Source organism: Aulonocara sp. 'chitande type north' Nkhata Bay, linkage group LG23, assembly GCF_057382095.1.
Source record: "Aulonocara sp. 'chitande type north' Nkhata Bay isolate Kocher_YH1m ecotype deep benthic linkage group LG23, A_spYH_male_GT1.1, whole genome shotgun sequence".
NCBI classification, from domain to species: Eukaryota; Metazoa; Chordata; class Actinopteri; order Cichliformes; family Cichlidae; genus Aulonocara; species Aulonocara sp. 'chitande type north' Nkhata Bay.
In genome coordinates, this window is record NC_141365.1 from 2,382,968 (window position 1) to 2,392,605 (window position 9,638).

Consider the following 9,638-nt stretch of genomic DNA (forward strand, 5'->3'; position numbering starts at 1 on the left):
CACGTAGGAAAATATTTAGTATACACATCCAGAAATGCATACACTATTATATATTGTACATATATTTATTAGTTTCAGGTTGGCCATTCTTGTATTTTGCTCGTTTGTGTTGTTGTGTTTGCACATCTCTGTTGCTTGTGGGGCTCACACACAAGAATTTCACTCGCATGTGCTGTGCCAGTGTGCCTGCACATGTGATGTGACAATAAAAAGTGATTTGATTTGATTTGATTTGACAGTGTTACACACACAGTGCTACACACACAGTGCTACACACACAGTGCTAAACACACAGTGCTAAACACACAGTGCTAAACATACAGTGTTACACACACAGTGCTACACACACAGTGCTACACACACAGTGCTAAACACACAGTGCTACACACACAGTGCTAAACATACAGTGTTACACACACAGTGCTACACACACAGTGCTACACACACAGTGCTAAACACACAGTGCTAAACACACAGTGCTAAACATACAGTGTTACACACACAGTGCTACACACACAGTGCTAAACACACAGTGCTAAACACACAGTATTACACACACAGTGCTACACACACAGTGCTAAACACACAGTGCTAAACATACAGTGTTACACACACAGTGCTAAACATACAGTGTTACACACACAGTGCTACACACACAGTGCTAAACACACAGTGCTACACACACAGTGCTAAACATACAGTGCTACACACACAGTGCTAAACATACAGTGTTACACACACAGTGTTACACACACAGTGCTACACACACAGTGCTAAACATACAGTGTTACACACACAGTGCTAAACACACAGTGCTAAACATACAGTGTTACACACACAGTGCTACACACACAGTGCTACACACACAGTGCTAAACACACAGTGCTAAACACACAGTGCTAAACATACAGTGCTACACACACAGTGCTAAACATACAGTGTTACACACACAGTGTTACACACACAGTGCTACACACACAGTGCTAAACATACAGTGTTACACACACAGTGCTAAACACACAGTGCTAAACATACAGTGTTACACACACAGTGCTAAACATACAGTGTTACACACACAGTGCTACACACACAGTGCTACACACACAGTGCTAAACATACAGTGTTACACACACAGTGCTACACACACAGTGCTACACACACAGTGCTAAACATACAGTGTTACACACACAGTGCTAAACATACAGTGTTACACACACAGTGTTACACACACAGTGCTACACACACAGTGCTAAACATACAGTGTTACACACACAGTGCTACACACACAGTGTTACACACACAGTGTTACACACACAGTGCTACACACACAGTGCTAAACATACAGTGTTACACACACAGTGCTAAACATACAGTGTTACACACACAGTGCTACACACACAGTGTTACACACACAGTGTTACACACACAGTGCTACACACACAGTGCTAAACATACAGTGCTAAACACACAGTGCTAAACATACAGTGCTACACACACAGTGCTAAACATACAGTGTTACACACACAGTGCTAAACGTGGCTGTGTCACAACTTTTTTGAGATGCCATCCAATTATTTTAAAAAGTGCCTCTTTTACCTAAAGTTCCCAAAGCTTAAACATTTGATATGTTTTTGTGTTCTGTTGTGATTAAAATGTGGACCTATGAGATTTCCAGATAAATTTATTCTGCTTTTATTTCCATTCTATCCCAGCTTTTTTGTAATCATTGTAATCTGATTTCACGTGTTCAAATAATTGATAATCTATACATTTATGATCTCACCATCAGATTAAAAAGAAGAGAGATTTGACGAGGTTTCGGCTGCCGCTGCTGAAGGCGTGAGGAGGACGGGGAGGAGAGAGGAGGAGAGATAAGGAGTGCGACAGACAGATGACACAAGAGGGGTGAAGAAGAGGAGATTATTATATAGATAAGACGCAGAGCTAAGCGACTTTGTCACAGTTCACATTTGTCACAGTTCAAAGAGCAGGAGCTAAACCAAGGTTGATTGATTTTCAAACCTGGCAGAGCGACATCCGTCCTGCCTGGGATACGACTGCTTCATCAGTGTCAAAAAACATTTTCTTTTTTTACTTATGCTGCTGAAAACTGTTTCTATAACAACAGTATATGTGTACACTGCCAAAAAGCCACCCTATGCACCTCACTGAGGCAGTAACGGTTCCTCCTCTGGGCTTTTCCCTGTTTTAAGATCCTGACGACATTCCTGTAGCAGAGGTGTGTGAGATTGATGCCAGCATTCTTTCCTCTCTGGCTCTCTATAAATCACCTGAAGGTGTCACATTGAAAGAGAACTCTGTCAGGCTGTAAGGCTCTGTCAGATATGAACATGATGCAGGAACATCGCAGCTTTTTTAAAACGGACTGAGGCAAAGTGGAAATCGGTATCCTTCAAACTAAAGACGACCTTTGGGCCTAATGTGAGCACTCAGCTCAGAAGCCTGCATCTCTGATGGGAGCGCAGCATTGCCTGTGGAACTGGTGGCTCGCACATCTGGAAACCATCAGTTTCAGGTCTGGATGCTCCTTTCAGATAACGTCTGTTTCATGGAAGGCCTTGCATATTTCAGCAAGACAATGTTAAACCACATAGTGCATGTGCTACAACAGCATGGCCTCGCAGGAGAAGAGTCTCGGCCTGCAGTTCAGTTTAAAGAATCAGAATCAGAATCAGAATCAGAATGGGTTTATTGCCAGATGTTGAGGTTTACAACATTAGGAAATTGCTGCGGTGCTTCAGTGCAGACAATAAGAATTAAAGTGCTATGTAGAAAGAAAGATATGTGCATGAGATATACATGAGATATATACATGAGAATAAGAATTATGAGTGCTACGTAGAAAGATGTATACATGAGTGCAGGTGGTGATCAGTGCCAAACATGAAATGATGCAGTGACACAGCGTAGGGTCATGTGTTAGTGGCGGGGACAGTCATGTGGTTATTGTTCATGTGTCCAACAGCAGAGGGGAAGAAACTGTTCTTGTGGCGAGAGGTTCTGGTGCGAATGGACCGGAGCCTCCTGCCTGAGGGGAGCAGGTCAAACAGACTGTGTCCAGGGTGAGAAGGGTCAGCTGAGATCCGGGCTGCACGCCGCAATGTCCTGGAGGTGTACAGGTCCTGCAGAGATGGGAGTCTGCAGCCAATCACCTTCTCAGCAGAGCGCACAACACGCTGCAGTCTCTGTTTGTCCCTGATAGTGGCTCCAGCGTACCACACGGTGATGGAGGAGGTGAGGATGGACTCGATGATTGCAGTGTAGAATTGCATCATCGTCCGTGTTGGCAGGTTGAATTTCTTCAGCTGCCTCAGGAAGTACATCCTCTGCTGGGCTTTCTTGATGACGGAGGTGATGGTGGGCTCCCACTTCAGGTCCTGGGTGATGGTGGTACCCAGGAAGCGGAATGAGTCCACAGAGGTGATGGGGGTGTCAGTCAGGATGATGGGGGGGAGTGGGGCTGTGTGCTTCCTGAAGTCCACAATAATCTCCACTGTCTTCTGGGCATTCAGCACCAGGTTGTTGTGGCTGCACCAAGACACCAGACGTTCAACCTCCCTCCTGTAGGCAGACTCGTCCCCGTCAGAGATGAGCCCAATGACGGTGGTGTCATCTGCAAACTTGATTAGCTTGACAGACTGGTGGGTGGAGGTGCAGCAGTTGGTGTACAGGGAGAAGAGCAGAGGAGAAAGAACACAGCCCTGAGGGGAGCCGGTGCTGATGGTCCGGGAGTCCGAGACATTCTTCCCCAGCCTCACGTGCTGCTTCCTGTCCGTCAGGAAGTCAGTGATCCACCGGCAGATGGGATCAGGCACATTCATCTGGGAAAGCTTGCCTCGGAGATGGTCTGGAAGGATGGTGTTGAAGGCAGAGCTGAAGTCCACAAACAGGATCCTGGCGTAGGTTCCTGGGGAGTCCAGATGCTGCAGGATGAAGTGTAGGGCCATGTTGATGGCGTCGTCTACAGACCTGTTGGCTCTATATGCAAACTGCAGGGGGTCCAGGAGGGGGGCCGTGAGGGTCTTGAGATGGGAGAGAACCAGGCGCTCAAATGACTTCATGACCACAGATGTCAGAGCCACGGGTCTGTAGTCATTTAGTCCAGTGATCCTAGGTTTCTTGGGGACAGGGATTATGGTGGAGGACTTGAAGCAGGCAGGCACATGACATGCCTGCAGTGAGGAGTTGAAGATGCCAGAAAACACTGGGGCCAGCTCGTTTGCACAGTGTCTGAGGGTGGCAGGAGACACGCCGTCTGGGCCGGGAGCTTTCCGAGCATTCAGACTCCTAAACTGCTTCCTCACATCTGCTTCATGAATATAAAGAAATACGACGATAAAGACCCAGGACAGCAGCAGCTGGTCTCCACAGTTCACAGACATTTATGGGCTGTTGTTAAGAAACGCGGTGCTAAACACACAGTGCTACACACACAGTGCTACACACACAGTGCTACACACACAGTGCTAAACATACAGTGCTAAACATACAGTGCTACACACACAGTGCTAAACACACAGTGCTACACACACAGTGCTAAACACACAGTGCTACACACACAGTGCTAAACACACAGTGCTACACACACAGTGCTACACACACAGTGCTAAACATACAGTGCTAAACATACAGTGCTACACACACAGTGCTAAACACACAGTGCTAAACACACAGTGCTAAACACACAGTGCTAAACATACAGTGTTACACACACAGTGCTACACACACAGTGCTAAACACACAGTGCTACACACACAGTGCTAAACACACAGTGCTAAACACACAGTGCTACACACACAGTGCTAAACATACAGTGCTAAACACACAGTGCTAAACACACAGTGCTAAACACACAGTGCTAAACATACAGTGTTACACACACAGTGCTACACACACAGTGCTAAACGTGGCTGTGTCACAACTTTTTTGAGATGCCATCCAATTATTTTAAAAAGTGCCTCTTTTACCTAAAGTTCCCAAAGCTTAAACATTTGATATGTTTTTGTGTTCTGTTGTGATTAAAATGTGGACCTATGAGATTTCCAGATAAATTTATTCTGCTTTTATTTCCATTCTATCCCAGCTTTTTTGTAATCATTGTAATCTGATTTCACGTGTTCAAATAATTGATAATCTATACATTTATGATCTCACCATCAGATTAAAAAGAAGAGAGATTTGACGAGGTTTCGGCTGCCGCTGCTGAAGGTGTGAGGAGGACGGGGAGGAGAGAGGAGGAGAGATAAGGAGTGCGACAGACCGATGACACAAGAGGGGTGAAGAAGAGGAGATTATTAGATAGATAAGACGCAGAGCTAAGCGACTTTGTCACAGTTCACATTTGTCACAGTTCAAAGAGCAGGAGCTAAACCAAGGTTGATCGATTTTCAAACCTGGCAGAGCGACATCCGTCCTGCCTGGGATACGACTGCTTCATCAGTGTCAAAAAACATTTTCTTTTTTTACTTATGCTGCTGAAAACTGTTTCTATAACAACAGTATATGTGTACACTGCCAAAAAGCCACCCTATGCACCTCACTGAGGCAGTAACGGTTCCTCCTCTGGGCTTTTCCCTGTTTTAAGATCCTGACGACATTCCTGTAGCAGAGGTGTGTGAGATTGATGCCAGCATTCTTTCCTCTCTGGCTCTCTATAAATCACCTGAAGGTGTCACATTGAAAGAGAACTTTCTAAACGGCGCGTGGGCTTTTCTCTTCCTGTGTGAACAGCAGAGCGCCCTCCTGAGTCACTGGTGTCACGGATGAGTCACAGAGGTGGGCAGCTGAGAAGTGCTTGGAAATGTTTTTGACAAAGAGTCGCAAAAATGGACTGAACTTGATTTGTAAGTAAGTTTAAAAAAGTATGAATGGTTTGTATGACTCACAAAGAAATTTGACAATTCCTTTTCCACGAAATGAACAAAATGTATTAATAAATGATCATTAACGTCCTCGGCTATGGCATCAACTTTAAGAATGGTAATTACATGAACATTTCCCCTTTCATTAGCTAGCTGACTTCAAGTAATAGCTTTTTTTTTGCTGAGATGATGTCATTGCAGTGAGTGAAGTTGAGGTTTCTTGCAGTTGGTAGAGCTCTGCATAGAGACTGCAGCAAAAACCTGAGCACGTCTTTTAAAGGCTACAAGCTCTCTTTCTTCTGCTGAGGGAATCCTGCTCAGCACTGATCAAAACCTGATCTCTTTACTGATATCAGAGAAATTCTGCACCATCGTTAATATTTCATCTTACCTCATGGATGAGAGGAGGCTGATTCCTGGCCTTTGCTGTCTGATGGTTTGGACTCATTGGCTTTTAAGTTGAGTAGTGAAGGGTTAAGCAGGACGCATCAACTCCATGAGTCTCCACAGGAAAATAAACTAGGTGCTGACAAGATTCATGGGTGTGTGTGTGTGTGTGTGTGTGTGTGTGTGTGTGTGTGTGTGTGTGTGTGTGTGTGTGTGTGTGTGTTTGCAATATCCTTACATGGCATGTAAAAAAAATGCAAATAGCGAATTTGAAATTGATGCATTGCAGCAACATGGCTGGTTGCCTTTCTGGCAAGGCTTATCCCTCACTCGTTACTAATATATTTATTATTTGTTTCATTAATTTATAGCAATGATCAATCACTTTAAATGTGGCCAGAATGAATCCTCCGGTGATGTTAATCGTGTGGAGAGAATTTGAAACGGTGCATCATCAGTCAACTGGCTCCATCACACTATGTTATCTGAACCAAGTGTCCTCTCATTTTAATTTCATTCAGTCCCCCTCCCACCACTCCTGCTCCCCCTCTCTTGTTCTCAGAGAAGTAAAATTATGCCGTGAGTAGCGGTACAAAATGATTTTGGCAGCCTGCTCTGACAAACTCCTCCAGTCACTGTGCGCTGCTGCTGCGTGATCAGACCTTTACAGCTTTACACTTAATTTCCAGAGCTGATATCAAATGGTCATCAATCATTTAAGTCTGGCAGAAATGAATGTCCTCGGGCTCCGAATCGCATCAAGCAGTTAAAAAGTCTTTTACTGGGGACTTGCTTTCTCACTCTGCACGGGGATTGTTTACTGTTATTGAACATCCATGCATAATTAAAGCTCTTATGAATAGCTAAGGCCGTGCATTTAACCACGCAGCTCTCTCAAAATAAGCCCTTACAATGCTCTTACCGAGGTCAGGGGCTGCGCTAACGTCTCATTAAGATCCCATTTTGCCATCAAGGTAACAGGAGAGTGATGGGCTTCCTTAGGTATTGATCCAGATCTGATATGTTGGCATGAAAGCTGTATGTACTGTATGTGATGCACTGGATATTCACAGGTCTGTGGAACAGCCACGACTGACAGCAGGTGAAGAAAATAATAATAATAATAATAATGGATTGGATTTATATAGCGCTTTTCAAGGCACCCAAAGCGCTTTACAATGCCACTATTCATTCACTCTCACATTCACACACTGGTGGAGGCAGCTACAGGTGTAGCCACAGCTGCCCTGGGGCAGACTGACAGAAGCCAGGCTGCCATATCGCACCATCGGCCCCTCTGGCCAACACCAGTAGGCGGTAGGTGAAGTGTCTTGCCCAAGGACACAACGACCAGGACAGAGAGCCCGGGGATCGAACCGGCGACCTTCCGGTTACGGATACGCTTCCCAACCCCCTGAGCCACGGAAAAAAACCCAAAAACAAATTTAAAGCATTTTGTGGCTCAAAATTCAGATTATTGATTGAATCAAAAACAGAAGAAGTGAATAAAATGATACAAATAACTGTACAGTGAAGCTGCCATGTTTACATGTGAGCTGCTTCGTTATCGAGTCACAACACAGACACTGAAATCCTGGCACAGCCGTAAACACTTTGAGTAATTAAAGGAAAATAGAGAATCAAATGGACCGTGAAGTGTAGTTCAGCTGGTTGGGGATTGATGTGTGTGTGTGTGTGTGTGTGTGTACACAGTGCATGGCACTGGGACAATCCAGGGTGAAGTTGTGAGGCTGTATGATGAATGTTGCCCCCTAACCAGGACTGAAAGGGGACGATTAAACCCCGTCCACCAATCACCTCCCCTGGAGCTTGAAGGAAACCACCGGGGAAAGAGGACACACAAAGACAAACGCCTACTGTATGCACACACACATTTAAAAACTCCTGAGCCTTGTTGACTCAGAGTTGAATATTTGCACATATCAGCAAACCCAGTAAACTTGATATGATTTAGTTCAGAGTGTCTGGATTCTGTTTGAAGGTCCACACTGATGCCTAAATGTAAATCGATGCATAACCTCAGCTTTTTTCTAATATGTGTCCAGAGATGGTGAAGAAAGGGGAAAATGTGCTGATACAGAAATGTTCTTCATCCACTGAAGAGTCTTCACCGAATTTCAATTAATGTTTGTGCGTTTAGTTGAATCCCACATTCAACACCTCGTAACGCTGCTTCTAAATATCTTTTTTGGAGGAACTGGCACACGGCTGCAAATGCACCGCTGTATCTGTGATGTCATCAAGGTTCCTCTGTGGTGATCAATCAGCCAAACACACACAGTAAAGTGCACACACACACACACACACACACACACAACAGCACCCCACAGGGGAAGTGACACGGCTCTGAAGGTCAGTGGCTACAAAACAGTCTGATTCCCAGAGGTTTTTGTGACTTTCAGACAGCCTGCTCTCTCTCCCACTTTCACTTTCAAAGCAGCCGCTTTTCATGCATGTTACACTCATGAGCCCTGAGTGACACCTGTCTGCAGGGATGAGGAGAAATCTTTCACGGTTTGGGTGAAATTTCCCAAACACACACACACACGAGAACACTGTGTCATCACAGCTGCTCAGTTTGTTTGCAGCCACACGTGTCTCTACAAAGTGTGATGCAATCCTAAATATCACGTTAATTTTCATTTCTGCCAGTCGTGATCACACCTCAGTCTCCTACAGCCCAACACGTCACTGTAACCCGTCACGCTGCGTCTACAAAAAAGGCTTTTCGACTCTAAACTGATGAATATGCTGCGCATCACATGCAGCCGAACGCTCCAGCTCAACACTAACTTTCCATACAGCACAAAGCTGATAAAACCTGCGAGCTGCAGCCCAAAAAAGCAGACACGTCATCTTTTTCAGACCATTTAAGAAACAGCAACATATCCTCCAACGCAAGAAAAAGCTTTATTTGCCAAACCATAAATGCGAACAGCATCCGGGGAGTTGTAAACGGCGTCTGGTCGGTGTGTGCGGCTCCAAAGGTTAATGAGCTGTGTGCTCTGTCGGAGGAAAAGGAGACAACGATGCTCTTTACGGTACAGGAGGCGTTACTCGCCCAAGGGGCCGCCGCAACGACACCACTCAGATCTCATTATCAGGCGTATTGATTAGTCATGGCCGCCTGCCCCTCCACCCACACACACACAGACCCTAAATGACATTCACAGACAGAGAAGTAGAAATGATTGCACTTCCCTCGCACACAGAGGCACTGCAAGGGTCCCTTAAATCCTGCAAGGATATGTTTTATTTAACCGAGAGCATCAAGAATTTCCTGCTATATATATATATATATATATATATATATATATATATATATATATATATATATAACTTATATAT